This window comes from Pseudochaenichthys georgianus, chromosome 4 (assembly GCF_902827115.2).
Source record: "Pseudochaenichthys georgianus chromosome 4, fPseGeo1.2, whole genome shotgun sequence".
In the NCBI taxonomy this organism is placed as follows: Eukaryota; Metazoa; Chordata; class Actinopteri; order Perciformes; family Channichthyidae; genus Pseudochaenichthys; species Pseudochaenichthys georgianus.
In genome coordinates this window covers 23,063,292-23,087,517 of record NC_047506.1, presented here as the reverse complement: position 1 = coordinate 23,087,517, position 24,226 = coordinate 23,063,292, and positions in this window count along the sequence as shown.

Sequence of the window (24,226 nt, the reverse complement as noted above, 5' to 3'; positions counted from 1 at the left end):
TTCATTCATTGCATAACTACACCGTAGTTGTGTATATGATATGTCAATAAACCTTTGAAAATCTTGAAAGGGATGTGCAAAATAGCCATAATATACAGTCTTTAATTAACTATTAGTAGAGAATAACGAGTAATGAATATACTTTATTACTCGTTTCCATTCATGTCAATTGCAGATACATGTTTAGTCTTCTCAAGCACCAACTATCAAATATCCCTCCTGATTGTTGGCACTTGACAATCACCTTACCTGAATTTTACTCAGGTCATGTGTAACTAAAGTCTGATTTAAGGGTTGTTTATATTTCACATAATTAATCAGAATCTGCAAAGTAACTCAAATAAATGCAGTGGAGTAAAAATACCAGGTTAACCTCTGAATTGTCGTGGAGTAGAATTACAAAGTAACAATGAGCTGTCATGTGGGTATATATTAATGCTGCGCATTATGGACACAAGCGATTTTCACCCATTTATTAATTATATGTTTTACATTTGATAACACCAATGTGTTTAATACTGGCAACTTCTAATTGTGGGGAAAACGCCGTCAGTAGAGACGTCCCATAGAACATTTTGCGAAACACAATAGCCAGCATGTGTCGTTCTGGGGGGGCGTTCGATTCCAGTTTTGGATAGTCTGGCGTGGTTTCGTTCCATTTCACACAGCTGTTTGACGCTCTGCGTAACCTTACGGGGACTGAAGTCCTAAACGATAGCTGGGGATTACGATAGTGTAGTGTCTTCGGCCATCCTAAACTCAGAAATGTTGACAATCGCAATGATGCTCAAAATGTCCCTTATAGGCCTACGTCTGTTTCCGGTTATTTAATTTTGAAATTCAGTTCCTGACGGACGCCAAAAAAGCCCGAGATTATGGAATTAAACCAATAAATAAAAGCAAGGATAATTGTGTGTTATTGGTGAGTAAATAACAGTGTGTTATTTTGAAAAGAATAACGAATTAGAAGGAAAAAAATATTTTAAAATACAGATTTCCGTATTCTGAGGCTCTGAGCCCCATTTATTGTCTGAGCCCCATTTATTTTCCTCACAGACGGCAACAAAAGTCCGAAATTATACGATTTAAAATAAAAGCAATAATTGTGGCTTGATATTGAGTAAGAACATGTTTTCATGAACCACACAGCTTCCGGTCTCCCACGACCCGACCGGAGAAAAAGACGTGCTGCAGGCAGTAGAAATACATTGCTTTTAAAATCGTGCTGTGCAACACGAAAAAAAGGGGTAAATCGTGTTGGTGAACACGAATCAATAGATTAAAAATCGTGTTGGTGAATACGAAATGCCGTGAGACTGGGTTGAACGGTTGCACATACAATATGTTAAGTTGATCTTTCTGTCAGACTCTAAGCTCAGAAATCGTGCAACACAATGCATACATTCAAATATCTTATATGGATATTTATTAACAAAGACTGTTTTACCAATGTTTCCACATTATTCTTAAAACTCAAGACAAACCGGCTATAGTAGAAAAATAAGTTATTTTTAGAATGATGCGATATCAAAAAGATCAAAATTGCAGGAATACATTTTAAACAGAGAAAGGACATTTTTATTTGAGTTTTGATCTTACTAACAAATATAGACACCTCAAAACTATATAGGGAACCTAACTGCTTTAGACACACTGCACCTTTAAAGCTTACCAGAGACATTAACTGAACAAATCTGTGGCAAAATTGTTACACAGCGTGGAAATTAATCTCCTGCATGTACTGTATATTCAAATGTCAGGGTTCCCTTAGATTTGTACACAGACTGTGTGCACAGAGCAGTCATAATTTGTGAAATTAGTATTATCAACATGAAATGAAATTCTGCTTTAATAAGAAGGCCACTGGTGTCCCAGGGTCAGACATTTGCTCTGCAGGCACTTGAAGTAGTTTTGGTCTACTTCTCTCCGCGCCGTTCCTAATGAGCTTGCTTTAAAAGAAGAAACACTCAAAACAACCAGGATGAGGGTTAAACAAAAATCTGTTTTAATCATAAATGGTAACAATGCAATACCATATAATACATTACCATACGAAGCCATATCATATGAGTAATGTCAGGAGTATGCCTACTCCTGGCCTTGTTCACAGGCTGCCCTGACCTCCCGCTCCGGGCCGCGAGTGAAGAGAGAATGAAGCAACACGTTGCACGTCCCAAAACCAACAAAGGGGTGGAGTTTCATTTGGGAGATACCAACATGCTGTCTCACAGGGAATTAGCGCGGGCAGCTTTGAAAGCCACAGGTGTTGGGAAGGCCTGCAGGAGGTACCTCATTAAAAATCAGGGGAAATGCCCCTCCCCATTTGTAAAGCCTATCGATGGTTTAACCCAGAAAACATTATCAGGGATAATCTTTACACTCCAAACAGAAATTACCATTAATTCTGCATCTTCCTTCTTCACAAATAGCTTAAAACACTCTTTTGATAAACAGGTAAAAAGTCAAAGAAAAAACTATTGTGCTCATCTATTTTTAAGAAAAAGGGAACATTGTTTCAGAAATCTATAAAAAATGTACCTTTTGTTCCTTCAATTATTAACACACAGGAATGTATAAACTCACACATATACTTATTCAAGATATATAGACTTCTCTGAAACTTGGCCTGCTTGAGATCCTAAGCAGAATAAATTCTCCCCACACCAACCACCCTGTCCTGCATATCTTCACCTCCCCCACATAGCAATAAAACCCTTAACAGCCCTTTGTCTACCGCCATTTTAGTCCTCACATTTATGAAAGGATCAAACAGAGAAATCACTATAAAACACAAACACAGGTATTGCCTGAACAGTATTCACTTAACTGCTACTATTGAAACTCAAAGGACCTCTTTTAGTGTCTGGAAATTGCAACAAGACTTTCTGCCATTTCACATGTAACACACTTCTTTGGTACAATATCTCCCTATCAAAACCCTTCCTGCGTCATAGTAGAACGCCTTCCCTCTCAGCCTTCGACTACAGGCGCTGCAGGTGAAGCAGCTGTCATGGTAGAGGCTGCCCATAGCTTGGCAGCCCTGGCTGGCTCCATACACCGTCTTGTTGCACTTAACACACACTCCTGTTTCAGCGGAGAGTGGAGTCCCCTGTGCCGTCCTGGCTTGCCATGTCTTTGTCCCCTCTGATCTGCTGACGGCGGCTTCTGGGCTGCCTGCTAGAGAGATGTCTTCCTTCTCCTCCGGCTTGCTGATGGCGGCTTCCGAGTCGATGCTGAATAGATGTCCTCCCGATCTTCCTTCTCCGGTCCGATGATGATGCCTCCCGGGACGACTGCTGGATGGATGTCCTCGAGGTCCTTCTCCTCCAGTCCGCTGATGACAGCATCCTAGTCGACCTCCATGACGAGAGCCAGATTCGTCCTGATGTCGTCTAGGGTCCTCGCAGGTGTTTCCCCCCGCCGCACACTGGCTCCAGTGGTACCAGTTGTCCCCCTTTCCTTGTAGGCGGACGGCATGGGATGTCCGCTGGGTCACTCGGTCGGGGCCGGAGAGCCTGGGGTTGATCCACTTTGTTCTGCTGACAGTCCGCCTCCTGCGTCTCGGGTCCCCCTTTTGGCGTCAACAACCTGTGTGGAGAAATCTGATACAAATCCCTCAAGCCTACGCTCCGGGCTCTGGGGCCCTCGGCTGTTTGACCCACCAGTGCGTAGGCAACTTGGAGCCTGTTGGTGGGGTGTCTTAAAACAACAGACGTCTGTGCACAGGTTTTCTAAATTAATTGTGCAGCTTCAGAATCTTAATACTTGGACTGTGCCAACTAAATAAGAACCCCAACATCTTTAGGTAAACTAAATAACATATTTCAATAGCTCTGAATTTCTGACAAGCATCTGTGTTTATTTTTAAATGAAATCCCTGAGATCCCATTAAAAATCTAAATATGATTTGAACTGCTAATGTTTCTGGTAAAGAAACACACTAATGTTATGGATTCAAAAACAACCAAAATCACAATACTAACAAAGTGAATGGCTTCCTGGTGATACTGCTTTTACCCGTCAGTTCTTAGATATTATCCCGCTGAAAAAATGAATACAGAATTCCCACCAACTGTCATCAAATGTCTTTCTATTATAAATGTAGATGAAATGTATATCCCCATAATGACCTAAACAATAAAGTATATGGCTTTTACTTCTTTACCAGACTAGTTACATGATGTTGTCCAAATTACATTGTGTCTCATTACATTACTATGTTTTAGCTTAACTGTAAATATGTTCTTTCTACATTTCAAACCTCAGTTACTTTAATACCTGTTGAAACATTAGTTGACACATTACTCACAGGTCAGCTTCTTCAGTATTCCATTCTGGACTTACATCTCTCACAGCAGCCCCTTGGCCACTGATTCTTTATCTGTGTTACCTGCTATAACTCAATCAATATTAGAGACATGTCAACATTCATCAAACAGCCTCTTATCCCCAGATATGGAGCAGGTCAATTATAAAACTGTCAATCAATGGTCAGATTGAACAATGGAGTTGGAGCAGCAGGTTCCTTTCAGTCCCTAAATAAAAAAAAAATGTACATTGTGAAGTTTACACTCCCCCTTTTTTACACATTAACTCATGTGTAAACAAAATCCTGTATGGGAAGAAAAGACAATACCAAAAAGACAATACCAAACATCTTTCCCAAATGTACATCCATCATTTCCACAGTAAACACTTCAGTGAAACGAAGTGTTTCTCTCCATCATTCAGTCCTAAAAGAAACAGAATCTTCAAATGTCATAGTTTGAGTTTCACATTCTGCAAACCGCCACCTCCTGTGGGAGTGAAATATCATCAAGCAGATTAGAAACGGTTTCCCCTTTTGTGCAATGTTAGGAAACCTCTCATTTCACACATTATTATCACACAAAAATAATGTGTTAGTCCAAAACATGCTTGATTAGTCATTGTTTTAAATCATGCAGTTGCACTGATCAGATGCAGACATACACTCACACTCACACTGTCAGGTTGTAAAGTCAGGTTTGGTCAGGTACACCTCAGAGTCAGTCATTGAGAGTGCCTTCCCAAGTTACCCTGTCGGTCAGGGTCAAAGGTCAGTTGGTCTCAGTCTTTTTGGCCATGTGTCGTGCTCTGCAGAGACTCCGATCTTCCAGCACAGGCCAGCATCCTCCGTCTATAAAAATCTGTATATATGGAGCGCCATCATTTATTAATTCACAATTCCAACTATAATGTTCAAGATATCTCTGTTTTCCCAAATTCCCTGAAAAGTGTTAGCCAAAAAATGTCACTTCCTTATTGTACTACTACTGCAGTTCATTAACACCTAATCAATATCAACACGTCTACTAGATGTAATTCAGAAACTTGTGTACATCACTATTATCTTGTGTCAAAACATTATCAGGATCTGTAAAACTCTGCTATGTATTCCATAACTCATTCTATTAATTTATCTTCAATTCTGGTGCACTTAAAGAACAATGTTACCCTCTTTAACAGTGCGTGGAACCCTGGGTGTCCTGAACATGTAACAATCACTCCTTCCTTTATCAAGGACCTAAAAACAGAAGTAATTTCATTAATGGTTTGTAGCTGAACTTAGGAATTATCCCTCATGGTAGGTATGTTTTTACTTTTTAACATCTCTAAATGTCAGTTAATTACTAACTAAATGAATGTACATTAGGAGGTGGTGCCGCTAGTCCTCTAAACTCATAATCTGGTGCTGTGCGCTTCCTGTGAAGCTGCAAGTAAGATTTTAAAAACCCACTGCAGGGTGGGTCGAGTGACCCCTCCTCCCTATTGGTCGTCAATAATATGCACCCTTACTGGGTGATTGAAGGCCCCACATTATTTCCCATTTCAGCATCAGCCCTCTTTACTCTAAAATTACTTTTTAAATAGGAATATGTAGAAATGGAACAAATATTCAATCTTCAGAAAAGTTCTTAACCAATGTCTATCTAGTGAACAGCCAACATATTTTAAAATGTCAGATGTATAAAAATAAGCCTAAATACTCCCTTACCATCAAAGTCCAAATCTAGACACAAGGTGAACAGTTTTGGTAACGGACAATTTAATCTAAAAACAAAACAAAATTGGACTTGTGTCCTTGTTTCTTGTTCTTCAAAATACATTAGCAAATACCCTGCGAAGTATTCGCAACCTAACTAACCCTCCCTAGGATATGAAATCCATTAATCCCTTTACTCATAGTTAGTTTATATGTCTAAATTATTATGTGTGACCTAATAATCAGATGTCTTGTTTGTCAACCAAGAATATTAAACTTTAATCTTTTCAGTATTCCAGACCATCGTTTAAACAATCAGCCTCCCCTCTCAAACACTAATGTTATTGTTGTACACCACCCTCTGGAAAACTCTTGCACAGTTATGCTGTCAAATCATCGCATATTTTCCTCAGAGTCTGAACCGTCTGAGACCAGCCTGTCTCAAGATCTTGTCACAATGTGAACAGTCAGTAATGCGTTGTCCTCTGCAGCTGTTTCCAATTGGATCAATGAAACTCTTGCACTGGGATGTCCTGAGGGGGAAGGCACCTCTAGATCAATGTGCTACAATCCGCAGACACACGTTGTCCTCTGCACAGCAGGAATCCCAGAAAACTGCTGTTCCTCTTCCCACCACTGTTGCCTTGGCAACGAGGTACACGCAAAATGTCAAACCCTCCTCAGATGCGTTCTTTGCACAGTTCTTCTTTTTCTGTAGTGAGCAACTCTTCACCAACACACTGATTCAGAGTACAACCCAAAGGTGGCGCACAACTTTCCAGTGCCGCTGTAATCACAATAAATCAGCAACTGGAGATAAACTCAATTTAAATCTCTCCCCCAAAGGGTTACAAAATAAAACGGCTGAGTGTCTATATGGTCAGGAATGCTGAAACATGTGAATGTTAAAACAAATCAATGGCAGTAGTCTACCCAGATTCTTTACTCCATTAAAAGTAGTAAAACCACATTGTAAAATCTCTTTTGTCCAGTTGAAGTCCTGCTTACTTCATCTTTAAAATCTTCTTTAATTTGAAACCAAAAAAGGTCTTTAATGGTATCAATTGTGGACTTCCTTAATATGAATTGTAAATGCAACATATGTTCTCTTTAGAACACAGATATGACAGTAGCTGCTGAAACTGGTTAATAGCAGTTTTCTGTCAACCTAGTTAAGCATGTTGTTGTTATATCTAGTAAATATATTTGTATTTCATGTTTACTCACAAAACAATATGGCATTATTTAGAATCAAGTTTTACTCTCCCTGAACTCTTCAAAACATCTACTTCTCTTGTGTCTCTCAGTTTTGCAGCTGCCGGCTCAAGTTTCCCCTCATCAATCACCTGTGTGTTTGTGCAACACCTCTGTCATGCGTAACCATTTAACAGATTTATTCTGACTGACAACCTTATAACAAACTCCCGTTTACTTTCTACTCTTTCTTCATAAACTTACAAACACAATTAATGTCTACTAATGATATTACAAAAACACTAGGTGGAATAATCCACTATTATGTTCAATTTGAATCAAACTTTAACCTGCTTCATATACTCAGCAAACAGTATTATTACTTTCCCTCAACGTTACTGTATGCAATAAATGCCTCTGAAATATAAGTAAACTTCTCAGTAAATGACAAATACCACGAAATTCACAATGCAATGTTTCTTATTTATTTAAATATCTACGACACATTGATCTATTAATCTTCAATGTTATTCCCTCCTTTTTCAGAGGAAAGCTGTGAAGTGGGGGCTTTCCCGAACCCACCCCCAGCCAGCTTGACTTCGAATGTCTTTATCTGACTTTTCTCCCTTATGTTATTAGTAATTATTCCCAGAAAATTATTCCCCGTACAGTCTTTCGAGCTTTTTCAGATTAATAACCCCACAGAACAAGAGAACGAGATTCCGTTCGTTTCAAAATGGCTTTTTGAAATTTGCGTATCCCTCCCTTGGATTTACAACATATAATACACTCCAGCTTCCTATGAAGCTGAAGAAGCATTATTCAGATTCGCCCTGGATGGATATCATTTCTTATGAAACCCACTGGACTTCCCCGACTGAAATTGCCGACTTGATTTCTCTAAAAACCAACGGGGCCTTGCACCTTCGCCTTACATTTCTCGTCGCTTCACGTGTAGCCTATCTCCAGGTTCCTAACCGTGGCTTTATCAAGATCAGCAGTCCGTCGTTACCTGCCTATTATAATATAATTCGCATTGCATCATTTTACCGCAGTCCCTTGTTACCTACGGATGCAATATAAGCAGTCCTTCGTTACCTACCTATGTTATTTAAATATCTACATTGCACTCTTTACCGTAAATGACACCTGGAAATATTTTTGACAACTCTAAAATTTAGCTTGAGCCAATTACAGACCTTCGATAGAAACAGGCGTCCGTTTTACCTTTCAGTTGGATCCATAGTTGTCAAATATTATTCCAGGCATCTCCCTTCTTCCGCTGGCTGCCCGTGTTCCTCAAAACAAAACACTCATGACGTCACCACGTCGGCACGTCCTTACGTCTCCACGTCATGACGTTGTCGGGGTCGCCATTTTGAAGGAGTTTTGGTCTACTTCTCTCCGCGCCGTTCCTAATGAGCTTGCTTTAAAAGAAGAAACACTCAAAACAACCAGGACGAGGGTTAAACAAAAATCTGTTTTAATCATAAACGGTAACAATGCAATACCATATAATACATTACCATACGAAGCCATATCATATGAGTAATGTCAGGAGTATGCCTACTCCTGGCCTTGTTCACAGGCTGCCCTGACCTCCCGCTCCGGGCCGCGCGTGAAGAGAGAATGAAGCAACACGTTGCACGTCCCAAAACCAACAAAGGGGTGGAGTTTCATTTGGGAGATACCAACATGCTGTCTCACAGGGAATTAGCGCGGGCAGCTTTGAAAGCCACAGGTGTTGGGAAGGCCTGCAGGAGGTACCTCATTAAAAATCAGGGGAAATGCCCCTCCCATTTGTAAAGCCTATCGATGGTTTAACCCAGAAAACATTATCAGGGATAATCTTTACACTCCAAACAGAAATCACCATTAATTCTGCATCTTCCTTCTTCACAAATAGCTTAAAACACTCTTTTGATAAACAGGTAAAAAGTCAAAGAAAAAACTATTGTGCTCATCTATTTTTAAGAAAAAGGGAACATTGTTTCAGAAATCTATAAAAAACCTCTCTATATTTGAGAGGAAAAATGTACCTTTTGTTCCTTCAATTATTAACACACAGGAATGTATAAACTCACACATATACTTATTCAAGATATATAGACTTCTCTGAAACTTGGCCTGCTTGAGATCCTAAGCAGAATAAATTCTCCCCACACCAATCACCCTGTCCTGCATATCTTCACCTCCCCCACATAGCAATAAAACCCTTAACAGCCCTTTGTCTACCGCCATTTTAGTCCTCACATTTATGAAAGGATCAAACAGAGAAATCACTATAAAACACAAACACAGGTATTGCCTGAACAGTATTCACTTAACTGCTACTATTGAAACTCAAAGGACCTCTTTTAGTGTCTGGAAATTGCAACAAGACTTTCTGCCATTTCACATGTAACACACTTCTTTGGTACAATATCTCACATCAATTTCCACACACTGTAAATTAGTTTTATAGTTTTCAGGTAAATCCTTTTTCTAAATATCTATTTTAGACCAATGCTGTACAACGAACTGAATAAATGGATGAGGTAAATTCAAAGTGCATATGCACAATAGTCCTCTTAATCATCTCATTTATTTGCTAATACTCTGTATACTGGACAGTTCTCATTCATAACACTCCGTTCGATGTCTCACTATGGGATGCGCCTCATCGCGGAGCAAACAGAAGCATCAATCTCATTACGCCAATCCTGATTGGCTGGTGATCTTGACGTCAGCGTCAGGGAATCCACCCCCTATAAGTAGCTTGCGCTACGTCGCATGCGTCATTCAAACACCTCTTCTCGCTTCAGAGCACATCTCGATGGTAGCCGGGCTAGCTTAACAGTCCACAGACTGAACCCAAAGCCAGCTTTCGGTCGACGGGCGCTCGCCGGCTACTCTTCTGCTTCGCAAGAAGACTGTTAATGCTAACACACCAGTTAGTATAGAGAACCGCAGTGACGCGTCCTAAAACCCGGAAGTAAGTTAGCATTTTTAGCACTTCCGGTTCCTTCGTCAAAAAAGCAATGTATTTTCTCCATAGGGTTTTGGAAAATAGCTCGAAATAAGGTCTGTGGTTGACACAAATTTAAGACATAAATCACGTTTTGTTCTACGACAGTAGATACATCAGCAGTGACCCCACTGGTGATTTTTGAAGAGTTTACGTGTCTGAAAAACGATGGTTGTTACCGAGTGGCTGAATAGGACTACAGAAATGGTCGAGTCCGTTGTACGTCATTACGCCTACACACGTAAATACTCCCGCTAAGTTTGTTTTCCCCTGTGTTCTGCTTGAAAGCAAGTACCTGCCTATCTTTAGTAGCCTATCTGTAGTCTCTTTAGTATCTGTATATCTATATCTTACTATTAGAATCTCTATTTTTGAAATGGTCATTTTTAACACCGTAGTTTTATAAATTATAGAACAATTAATTACCAGTGTTTTCCAATTTTACTCGGCAGTTCGTTTCGTTGGCTAACGTTAGCTAAAGCTAGCGCTACTAGTTAGCTACGCAATGGTTTGTTGCTTTGCTCCGGGTTGCAGCCACAGGTCTTCGCATGAAACGTGCTCGTTCTATCGTTTCCCGGCCAATGTTTTCCAAAGGAGAGTCTGGATTCGTGCCATGAGGTAAGCTGACGTTACATTGTTGTCCATGTCACGGTGAAATGTAAATGATGGGTAGTGTATCGCCGTTTTAGAGATGGCACTGCTGAAAAGACCGCAACATAAGTAAAGATAATGAATACATCCTATTAAAACCTGTGTGGCTTATATGATAAGTCTAATTAGTACAAGCAGCATAACGTTTCACCATGTAACTAAAGATTGTAGTCAGGGAAATCAGTTTGACATATTGAACTAATAACAAATCACCTCTGGCTGGCAGAGAACTCTCTGCTCCATAGCTTCTCTTGGAAGTAACATCACATGTACATTTTACATTTATATTCAATTTAATATTCCATCCCTAACATACTTTTGTATATATAATAACTTATATTTAGTTTTTCTTGTTATGCTGCTGCAACACAAACATTTCCCCAATTGGGATCAATACAGTAATATCTTAATTAATTAAGAAATATAACTATTATAATTAGTGTAGCAGCTGACACCTATTTTCAATATGGATTAATCTACCTTTATTTCAATTTTGATCTATAAAAATGTCAAAATAGTGAAAATGTTCACGAGACAAAGTGCAAGGTTATATCTTTAGATGTTATGTTTTAGCCTATGTACTGTATGTCTTAATGCTCTTATTTGTGACGATGTGACTTCCATGAAACTAATATGTTATATCTTCCCAACAGACGAGCTGACAGGAAGCCTAACCCCCTAAACGCACCAGGAGCGTCTGCGCCGCGTTACGGGCCGCGCCGCGTTACGGGCCGCGCCGCGTTACGGCCGCGCCGCGTTACGGCCGCGCCGCGTTACGGCCGCGCCGCGGCGGTCGTAAGGATCGCGGCCACTCTAGTCAATGGGTGCTATTCCACCACACGCGCCGCGTTACGGCTCAGACGCGTCCCAGAAGCGGCTCGGCGCAGCGCTTCTCTAAAATTAGGATGAATCCTATTTTTGCCGCGGCGCAGCCGTAAGGTTAGGTCGGACAGGCAGCCCCCCCCTCGCAGGAAGTGGAAAGGTGAGCATCCGGGCCAGGCCCATCCCGCATATATACTAATTTAGCAGACCCCCCTCCTTCATCACAACACCTCCACTACGATACGCACAATGGACGACGAGGTGTTCATAATGGAAGTGGAGAAACACACCATGTTATACGATGTAACCAATGCTTTTTACAAGGACAACATCAGAAAGGACAAGGCCTGGTTTTTAGTCGCTGCAGTTTGTGGAGTGGAAGGTAACAACTACATATTAATGTTTTAAAGTTAATTAAGAACTGCGAGGCTGCACACACGACGCTCCGCTTCCGCAACGTTTTGAAACGCGCCTGGTGTGTTAGGTCGCAGGAGGAGGTCGCAGCGTGGCGCAGCCGCAACGTAACGCGGCGCAGACGCAACGTAACGCGGCGCAGATGCTCCTGGTGCGTTTAGGGGGTAACACTCTAACAACCACAACATTGCAAAGACGAGTAAATGTAAATTAAAAACGATTCACAATTTCTTAATTTCTTCTTCTTTCTTGCAGTGAGGTGAAGCTGACCTTGCACTTGGTGCCAGTAAGGATGCTCCTCACGCAGACTGAATGTTACTCCCTCCTTACTAACACAGAAGCCCTTGATTTGCAATGCTTCACTAATTGTCATTTCCCTGGCTCCGTAGGGACACTTTACCTCCAGCACAGCGGGAGACCCTTCCAGACCATCTGGAGATGCCCCCAACACTCCTGATTGGGAGAGCCACAAACCTGACTCATGGACCTGCATCTGGGTTGCAGTGGTGAATGCCCTGACGCCCTCACATTCATTCATAGTCCCCCACTGTACAGACAAAACACCACCAAGGGTCTGTTGTTGCCCTAGCACCCTGGCAATAAGGGAAGCAGTCACACGCTTTGACCTCAGGACAGCTCCAAAGTTGCTGGCAGTCAACCTTCCTTTCCTGAACAAATGCCAGTTTGGGTTGGTTCGCTGACCAGTGTAGCCACCTGAATTGCCCTCTGTTGCTCCTCAGACAATGCCATGCTTGCCACAATTGCCTCAGGTCCCTGATGCCCAACAGATTTGAGAATTTCAGGAACAGTAAGTGTTTCCAAGCTGTAGTGTTCCTCTTCTGGCTCGGGGGAGAGAAGCCAAGACATTCCTGAGAACCTGCCCCCAAGTCTGTCCCTCAGCCAGTCACGATCTTCGGAGGTGGGCTCTCTTGTCAGCGGGTTGAATGAGTTATTGGTTGGAGGAAATAGCTCCTCCACTGAATGCGTACGTTTAGCTGCCTTTGGCTTCTTCCACTGACAGGGGGTGTCACGTCAGTGCAGCTGAAAGTGTGGATGGCAAAGATGGCTAATGCAGCCGCATGATTGCATTTCCATTCTCCACGTGGGCATTCACATTTTGTGGAGAGAATTCCCTCTTCTCCTGTAGATACCTGTGGTGGTGGGATTGTTTTATTATTTAAAATATATTTACATTTGTAATGCCTTCCCAATTATCCCTTTAATTGTTTATAGCCTACTGTATGTTTATTTCATGGATATTTCTGTGTTTTCTGGTGTATAAAATTTGTAATCTTGGGGCCTCTTCTCTTTAACGTCTACATGCTACCACTGGCTCAGATAATGAAGAACAACAAAATAAGTTACCATAGCTATGCAGATGACACACACATTTACGTAACCATTTCACCAGGAGACTATGCTCCAATTCAAACACTGAGTAAGTGCATTGAACAAATCAATGACTGGATGTGTCAGAACTTTCTCCAATTAAACAAAGATAAAACTGAGGTAATGGTTTTTGGAGCCAAGGTGGAACGTATAAAAGTTAGCGCTGAGCTTCAGTGTGCAATGTATAAACCAACAGATAAAGCCAGAAATCTAGTCATGGACTCTGACCTGAGTTTCAACAGTCACATTAAAACAGTTACTAAATCAGCCTACTATCTCCTAAAGATCATAAGGATTAAAAGACTAATGACACAGCAGGATTTGGAAAAACTTGTCCCGTTATCTTCAGTAGACTGGACTACTGCAATGGTGTCTTCACAGGTCTCACTAAAACATCTATTAGGAAGCTGCAGTCCTCACTAACACTAAGAAAGTGGATCACATCAGTCCTGTTCTGAAGTCTTTACACTGGCTTCCTGTGTGTCAAAGAATATATTTCAAAATACTGCTGCTGGTTTATAAAGCACTGAATGGTTTAGGCCCAAAATACATTTCTGACCTCCTGCTAAATGATGAACCATCCCGATCTCTCAGGTCTTCAGGGACTGGTCAGCTTTCTTTCCCCAGAGTCAGAACTAAACATGTTAAAGCAGCATTCAGTTATTATGCTCCAAACATCTGGAACAAACTCCCAGAAACCTGCAGGTCCGCTGCAACTCTGACTACTTTTAAATCCAGCAAGAAGACTTTTCTTTTTTCCGCTGCTTTTAATTGAACTATTCACATCTTAAACTGCACTGTAACTTTTATCCATGTATTTTTTCTTTTAATGTTTATTTTATTAGCTTTTCTTTTTAATGACTGGTTTTAAATGCCATTTCTTAATGTCTTTCATTTTTTGTAAAGCACTTTGAATTGCCATGTGTTGAAAAGTGCTATATAAATAAACTTGCCTTGCCTAATAAAGATTTCATGTGACACATAAAATGGATTTGTTGATGGGAATTAATGTGAATAAATTAACTCTAGGTTAACGGTACTCTTGCTATAACTACTCACCGACACTCTATAAACCTTGTCCCTCATGCTAGCCCTGACAACACCGGTAAGCACACCTTCATCTAGGCTGCACGTGTCCTGACTTGTAGTGGTTCTCTCCTCTATCTCCATTCTTCTTGTCATCTTTGTAAAACGATATCAGACTGGTAATTGACACAGCCATGACTTCTAGTTAAATTCAGTGTGGCTAAAATGAAAAGCTTTGTTAAAATATGCAAGCACGCGGAAGTCAAAGTCAGCTTTATTGTAAACAAATTCTACATGTGTTATACATCCATAAATATCGTTTCCCACAGTGTGACATGTAGCCTATACATAAAACAAAAAGGGCCTAGATAAACGGGGTATACAGTTTAAAATGTTAATATATTTAAAGTGTTCAAAGTGCAGTTTCAGTGCAAGTCAGTTGAAACGATCTTAAGTTGGCGTGACGTTGAAGTCGTGCGACCCTGCTGCTGTACTGGCTTGTTTATAGCATAACGTTAGCATTTTGCTTTTGGCGACTAGATTTATGATTCAAAAATTATAAAAGTAGGAGAGACATGTGGAGATTATCCGGCTGAACAAAACGTGATCCTTCTCTTAAATGTGTGTCAACCACAGACCTTATTTCGAGCTATTTTCCAAAATCCTATGGAGAAATTGCATTGCGTTTTTGACGAAGGAACCGGAAGAAGTTTACATCCGGGTTTTAGGACGCGTCACTGCGGTTCTCTATTACAATCGACCTCGCCGTTTCTTTCCTCGGAAATTATGGTAAGGTTTTGATTTTTTCAAGCTAACAACACCAGGGTTGCCAACTTTGGGTACCTGGCTGGAGTGAGATTTTGATATCATGGATTTAATTACACATATGCGCACGAAATGACTGCTATCGTGTCAGCAGCGGGACCTTAGCATATATATTGGATATATATACAATATATGCAAATACACAATATTGGACACAGACTATAAAGGACAGACAGTCTTATTCACTAATGAAAGTCAAACACATGTTTGTTTCCACTGTTTTATTGTGTGCGATAAGCAATTCGACTTATCGTACGATAAATAAAAATGAACTCGATAAATTGCCATTTACATGAGGATGTGACTAGCAGTTTGAAAGGATGTACTTGAATTATTATTATACATTATCATTATGTCAGGGGTCTAAAATGGTCATACAACGGTGCCGACAATATTATCGTTTATCGCAATAATTTCTGGGAAAATGCATCCAACAAAATTAATTATCGTGAGATGCCTATACATGAAACACACACACAAACAAATCTTCAGACTTACTCCAAACTGCCAAATATATTAATTAACACACTCTCACTCTCATATACTCTTTGACTCTATGTTGGCCTAGTAGCAGGGGCGGACTGGCCATCGGGACGTTCGGGACGAATCCCGATGGGCCGGTACTGAAGTGGGCCGGTCGGACGATGTGGGCCGGCCGGTACCCGGCAGGGCTCGACATTAAATGGCCCGCTGGCCCGGAAGCACTATTTAGACACCCCGGGCCAGCATAACGTACTTTCCTGCCCGCTCTGGCCACTAAAAATATAAAAATTGTCCTGTGGTATTGGTATTTTGACTAGCAATTTAGTTACATTGTTTCGTTTATCAACGCTACAACATAGCGTTCCGTGAGTCGGTTGTCGTTGTTGTTGGGTGAAAAGCAAACAGCTGTTTGCTCCGGAACGCAGCGGGAGCAGGCTCCGGTGAGCGGGAGCGCGCTGCTTCACTACAGACTATCGCGCCACCTCCATTCGCCAAATGTTTTTAATACCAGCGGTAACCGGCCAAGCGCCGGGCAAAAAACAATCTTCAAATAAAAGAAAGTCACCGGAGGAGTTAAAGGAGAGTGACAGGGAGTATGAGAAGAAGAGGGAGAGAAAGTTTCAGCCAGCTTGATCGATGGAGTTGGCTGCAGTGACGCGTCCTAAAACCCTTTTATAATCTATCAATTAGATTTATGATTCGAAAATTATAAAAGTAGGGTAGACATGTGGAGATTATCCGGCTGAACAAAACGTGCATTTATCAAACGGGTTTGTTTTCCACAGACCTTATTTCCAGCTATTTTCCAAAACCCTTGTCGAGGGAACCAGCAGGTTTACTTCCTGGTTTCAGGACGCGTCACTGCACCTCTCAATATGATGCCAATATAAACAAGGTCTTCTGTCGGCTCTGTACATCAATGCCGACCTATGCTGACAAGTAAGTGAAGAGTAGACAATATAAAGGTATTGGCGAAATGTCCCAACAGTTTAGGATAATGAAGGTTCTAATCTATAGCCATTACATGTCTAACTCCTAATGACAGGAAGGCAGAAAGTGCATTATACAAATAATAATAATAGCAGACATGTTTTAACAATGACCACAATATCATTATTTTAATAAACCAAATATGAACAATTGAGGAAAATGAGGAAGAACTGATGATTAAAATGTTGTAGTACAAGTAGTAATGTAGTTAGTGCATACATTACTATTGCAACAAATGTGTTAATTTTCTTCATTATTAGTCGATTTTTTTTTGGACGAATGCTCCGGGCCAGTAGTTACAATGGTGGGGCCAGTGATAATACAAGTCCACCGGCCTGGAGGTAGACATTATTTACTCTACAGCAGTCGAGGAAGAAGAAGCGGGCGGCCTGACAGCCCCCCCTTCTCCCCTCTGTGACAGAGCTGGAAGTCCACGGTTCCCCAGCTCTAGATGTGTTCCCGCTGCCTCGCCATCCTCAAGTCCGCAAAAACACATGTCACAATATTGTTGTTGTTTCTCACATAAACCATTTTCCGCTGACGCATCCAGGCTTCAGGCCAAGGGCGCAGCTCAAAAAAATGAAAAGAAAAACAATAAAAACAATAAACAGTCCGTCAATCAATCAATCAATCAATCAATCAATGTTTATTTATATAGCCCAATATCACAAATGTTACATTTGTCTCAGTGGTCTTCACAGTGTGTACAGAATATCAGTATGACAATACGACACCCTCTGTCCTTAGACCCTCACATCGTACAAGGAAAAACTTCCAAAGAAAACCCAGTTTAAAGGGAAAAATGGGAGAAACCTCAGGGAGAGCAACAGAGGAGGGATCCCTCTCCCAGGACGGACAGACATGCAATAGATGCCGTGTGTAAATTGAAAAGATAATACATTTGCAACATAGGTAGTCCAAATGTTTGGAAATGCATGTGTGTATAATAGGAAGATGAATCCACGAGGATATCCATCCAGGACCTATGATCCAGGACCACAGCCACGACTCAAGATCCAGCGCTCGCGATCCAGGACACAGGACCGCAGGATCATCCATGACTCCGGATCCCAGCGTATATAGACACCAAAAAGAAAGACATTTGGGGAAGCTGGGTTAATCGGAACATGAGTGTACACGGGTATAGACAGAGAGAAGGAAGAAGTAAGATGTCCCCCGACAAACTAAGCCTATATCAGCAAAACTAGGGGCTGAATCTAATCAGCCCTAACTATAAGCTTTATCAAAAAGGAAGGTCTTAAGCGCACTCTTAAAAACGGATAGGGTGTCTGCCGCCCGAACACAAACTGGAAGCTGATTCCACAAATGTGGAGCTTGATAAGAAAAGGCTCTGGCTCCCATTGTACTTTTAAAGATTCTAGGAACAACCAACAACCCTGCATTCTTGGAACGCAATGCCCTAGTAGGACAGTAGGGTATAATGAGTTCTTTAAGGTAAGATGGCGCCTGCCCATTAAGGGCTTTGTAGGCGAGAAGAAGAATTTTAAATTCTATCCTGTGTTCTATAGGGAGCCAGTGTAAGGCAGCCAGAACAGGAGTAATGTGGTCCCTTTTCCTAACTCTGGTTAGTACACGAGCCGCAGCATTTTGAATCAGCTGAAGCGACTTGATTGACTTCTTGGTACTCCCTGATAATAAAGAGTTACAATAATCCAGCCTAGAAGTAACAAATGCATGGACTAGTTTCTCTGCATCGTTTTGAGGCAAGATATGCCTGATTTTTGCAATGTTACGTAGATGGAAGTAGGCGGTCCTTGAAATTGATTTTATGTGGGCGTTAAAGGATAAATCCTGATCAAATATAACACCAAGATTCCTTACAGTCTCACTGGAGGCCAAATGAATGCCATCCATAGTTAGTATGTCTTTAGATAATTTGTTTCGTAGATTCTTCGGGCCAAGTACAATAACTTCAGTTTTGGTCGTGTTTAACATCAAAAAGTTTAAGGTCATCCACGTTTTTAAGTCCTTAAGGCAGTCTTGAATTTTATTTAGATGATTAATTTCATCAGGCTTGATTGATAAATATAGTTGAGTATCATCCTTCTGAGAGCAGCTACGGCCTCTCTCAAAAGGCGGATAATAGACGGGTCTGTGAAGGCACCACCGCCACGCGCATGCGCAGTGCCGGCTGGGGTTGTGAAGGCACCACCGTCACGCGCATGCGCAGTGTCGGTGGGGATTGTCGAAATGGGGTACCACCGTGTTCAGACACTAGAGGGCCCCATAACACAACAAATAGAGACTCAGAGGGTAAGAGACGTGACATCTCCGCTGGCTCTAAGGAGCATACAGTGGAAGATGCTCACAACATCTGCTTGGGTTTTCAAGACAGTAACACGGGGCTACAGACTCCAATTCGCTGTCACCCCCCCTCGCTTCTCGGGCATTCTGTATTCACAAGCCCGAGGAGAGTCAGCCCATATTCTAGAGAGAGAGATCCTCTCACTTCTAGAAAAGAGGGTTATATCTATCCCGCCGAGCAGAGTCAGAGTGGCTTTTATTCCAAGTATTTCCTCGTTCCCAAACGGGAGGGAACGGGATTCGGCCAATACTATATTTGAGGGTTCTGAACAAATATCTAAAAAGATTAATTCAGAATGCTCACTCAGACATCTCTGCTGCGTCTCGTGCGACAAAACGACTGGTTTACATCAGTCGACCTGAAAGATGCGTATTTCCACATCCCAGTAGATTACCCACACAGGAAATATCTGAGGTTCGCCTTTCAGGGGATCTGTTACGAATACAGAGTACTTCCCTTCGGTCTGTCTCTCAGTCCAAGAGTGTTTGTACGATGTACGGAAGCCGCGATAGCCCCGTTAAGACAACAGGGTATTCGCCTGGCAACCTACCAAGACGACTGGCTGCTCGCACAGTTGGAGCAGGAGGCTATTACACAGACAAATGTCCTCGTAAAGCACCTGCTCAACCTGGGTTTCATAATAAAGAGAAGAGCATGTTGTGCCTAGCACAGACTGTACTCTTCCTGGGTTTACACCTGAACTCTGATTTTAATCTTTGATCTCTGGACACGTCATTAGCTCAACTATAAACACCTGTGTCATGGAACACGATGATGTCATAACTCCAACTGACATGCTCAGAGCAGCAGCTTTCAGTTAATGGTTAATCCTGCCCTCGACAGCTCTACGTCAATTATGGGGTGTCATCATATGCCGTTTCCATGCCATAAAACACGATGTCGCTGTAACTCCAATGGACACGGTCCGATCACTCACCAAACTTCGCTTGTATATCACCGGTCCATGCCTCAACAGCTTTACGCCAAATCTGAAATCTCACCATAGTCTGTTGCCATGGAAACACATCCCTCGCCATAAAACACGATGCCGCTGTAGCTCCAATGGACACGGTCCGGTCGTCCCACAATCTTCACCTGTATATCACCTCTCCATGCCTCAACAGCTCTACGTCAAATCTGACATCTCACCATATGCCGTTTCCATGGAAACGCATCCCTCGCCATAAAACACGATGTTGTCGTAACGCCTATGAAAAGGGTCAAAACAGCACCAGACTTCAGCTAATGGTTAACGGTCCAGCCCTCAACAGCTCTACGTCAATTATGGGGTGTCATCATATGCCGTTTCCATGGAAACGCATCCCTCGCCATAAAAGACGATGTCGCTATAACTCCTAAGAAAATGTTCAAGAAGTGCTCAAACTTCACATGTGTGCTAACAGTCCAGCCGTGAAAACATCTACGGGACAGTTTTGAGATTTCTTCAAATGTCGTTGCCATGGCAACACAATGCTCACCATGAAACACGGTTTTCTCATAACTTCAGTGAAAATGCTCCAAACTGCCCAAAACTTCACAGGTTTGGTAACGATGCAGCCATTAACGAATCTAAGCGTATTATGGGATGTCATCAAATGCCGTTGGCATGGCGACAGATCATTCACCATCAAGTTAGTTCAAAAGTTTGCAATTAACATATTCTGCTGCTTTTCCAAGCCTTTTTACTTTATGTTCTTCTCTTAACAAACATTCAAGCCCCCAGTGTTCATGTATCATTTCAATCTAAAATCTTCACTTTCTTCTTACACATTACATTTCAGCATAGCAGTTTAGCGTCAGCTTTTCAGCATAAAGCATTCCCAATAGCAATTTTTTCAGGAATTGCATTCTCTAGTCAATAATATTAGTCCTATTCTTGGCTCTCTCTGTTTTCACACAGAGCCCAATGACTTATTCAAAGTAGAAATTGAATGCATTTCCATTCATAAATGTTGCTCATTAGTAGAAAGCCATTTACAATTGTGAATTAACTGCTGTAATATTCTGGCAGCTGTTTACTTGCTTTCTGCAGTTTATGTTGATTAGTCTCTACAGAGAGACAGACAAAACACTCTGGAGGATGTCAATTTTATTTTGTTCTCCAACACAGACTTAATCAAGCACAGTCAGCCTCTTCAGCATTGATTTACTATATTAAGAATTAAGATCTTTATTCCATGAATCCAGGACGCCGGTGAGAACTTCAGAAACCATTCGGGTTGCCACCAGCTTTACCTTTCTTCCTGTCAAGCTAGGCGTGTGATTAAAACACAAATCAGGGTTGTCAAGTACCTTGATCAAGGAGAAGGGGCTACGGAGACTTTCAATTGGAAAGCTTCAATAATTGAGAAATACAAATATTTACTAGTTGTGTTTTGACAATATTTATTTTCTTTGTTTAATATTTACAATTTGCTGCTTTATAATTTTAAGACGTTTTTAATGATATATACATACACACATTTAAATTAAACTGATAGAAGCATTATTTATACATTTAAAAAACATTATTTATTTAACCATCTGCCCATAAGTTCATACAGTATAACAGGTTCACGTTTTTCCTTTAATTGTTTAATTGTATTAGACCCAATTTATAAACCCCTTGCAAATCAAAAAATAATGGTAAATACATACAATGACATAATAAAGATAAAGAGCCTTATATTAGATTCAGGAGATGGAAATGGGGCGTCACTATTTGACCCCAAGTCTATATAAACACAAATATTGTTTTATGTTTGCTGGATGTGAAATAAGCAGCTGTTTTCCATATTAACTTTATGAGGTGATTACATCAGTGTTGTATTTGCGACTTATTTCTGCCCCTTAATGGCCCAAATAATCAGGTTAGAGTATTTCCTATCTATCGATTTCTTTACTTCCTGTCAGCCTTAAACTCTCTCTGTCATTCAGCTATCATTCGTCGTCCACATCTCCACATTATCCGTCTGTGCACCAGCTGAGTGATGGATGGATGGGGGGGGGATTATGCTGGCAGATGAGTGGAGGAGGGCTAAGGTCTTTGTTATCCGTCCGCTACCTGTCAGTCCTTCACATCAGGCCTTTCATATGTTGTTTATGTCTGTCGCTCTCTCCCTCCTTCTCTCCCCTCATGACTTGTACGCTTTCATTATCTTGTGGCAGGCTTCAAAGGTGAGAGTGCTCAGGCCCCTCCATCTTTCCCGGCACTACAGTGTGTCTACAAATCGATCTGGCTCTTAATCTGACTCGCTGCCAGAAACACTGAGGAGTCACATGGGGGCCGAGTGATATGGTCAGTGTTCGCAAACTGATAGACTGTCTGAGTACTGTGGCAGCAGCCGTCTTTGGGGAGATAAGCAAGTGTCGCACAGTCATGTCAGCTCCACAGACAGGCCCCTAGACAGATGTAGGGAGCTCTGATTTTCTTCTGTTTGATTAGCTTGTCAAGTATCTTTACTGTAAGAATGTATGGAACAATGTGATGTGAAAAAACAAGCGTGCATCTAACATATTTCTTAATGTCTTCGATATATGCCGCACAACATTGACTGCTGAAACCCACTGCCCATTCAAATACTCCCTGAATCTACATTTCTGAAACACTGTGTAATTGAAGAACATTATTCCAATCCGTCCAGCATTTTTAATGCATAAGGGGGGGGGGGGGGGGGTAAGAAAAACACAAGACACTCATCATCGAAAATGATAGTATTATCATGCCAAAAAGCTGCTGTGTCGTTTATAAACATTAAAACAAATCCAGAGTTACGTTTTTCTGTACTTCCTCTAAGAACAAAGGACAAAAGAAGAGCTCTGTGGTCCTTCAGCGTCATAAAGGGACGCAAATAGCTTTCAACTGATTGCAATGTATTCCCATCTGCGTCGGGATTTGACGCTCATGGAAGCACGGCATTCGTTTATGCCGCTGCCCTTAAAGGCAATGTGAGCGTCCATTCCCATTGGATAACGGAGAATTGTACACCCAGAAGTAAGTATTCCTCTTACTGTCAATTGATTTTACAGTGATATCTGCACTACTCATCGACTAAAAAACACCAGATTATCCTTGTTAATTACACAACATTGATTGGTTTAAATTGTGTGCAATGCTTTTGTATTTTTCCCCTTCGATTCGGAGAAACAAATATTTTTTCTGAGTAAAGGATGGCAGAAGACACTACACTACCCAGAATCCCCAGCTATCGTTTGGACTACACCATGTGCTCTGTTTGACAAACCCCGGTTTTTTCACCATTCATTCCGATGGCTGGCGTCTATGTCAAATGATCTTCAAATTTCTCCCTGCAGAAAAAAAAAACATGGCCGAAATTCGTTTTATTCTCGTGGAAAATGCCTATTTTAAAGTTAGTTTGGCCATTAAAATGCGTTTTGATGTCATTTGATGCGAGAAATATGAGTTGTTATCTCAGATTATGTGTGCAGTGGATGTACTTGATCTTTAGTTTGCTAGTTATTACGAAGATTACTTCAGGAAATCGCGACGTTTTCATTGTTACCAAGGTGGTTGCTAGGGACGCTGCTATCGATATTATTTCTGTTATGTTGTGTAACTGTTTAATGGTGTTATCTTTATTGCTACCCCCTTCCCCGTCAATGTATAGTGTTGGTCCACAGCCTAAACATATTAGTTTAACAAAATCCGCATCTAAAGATAGCCTACGTTATTTTCCCCCTGTGCAATTCCAGTCTCACATCTCACAGCACATCGTCATTAACAAATACCGGAAACAGACCGAAAACATTTAACAAAAATAATAATAATACTTTATTCCGAGTGTGCTTGCTTTTCTCTTTGAAAGTCATCACATAACGGCATTGTAATACACGGTTCGGCTGCATTACATATTACATATCTGCCGTAGTTCTGTATTTATAGAGCCCTGATGAGAAGACAAACATGAGGAACTGAAAACGTGATGTGGATCATAAATATATCAGCCATTAAACAACATCTTACATTTCTTTTCACACAATACGTCTCCTTGCAGTATCAACACTAATTCGGCTCACTTTTATATTTGATCCAATTGGTAGATAGGCTGTATTTACACCATAAAGGTGCACAGCTGATATAAAGGGACACCTGGTG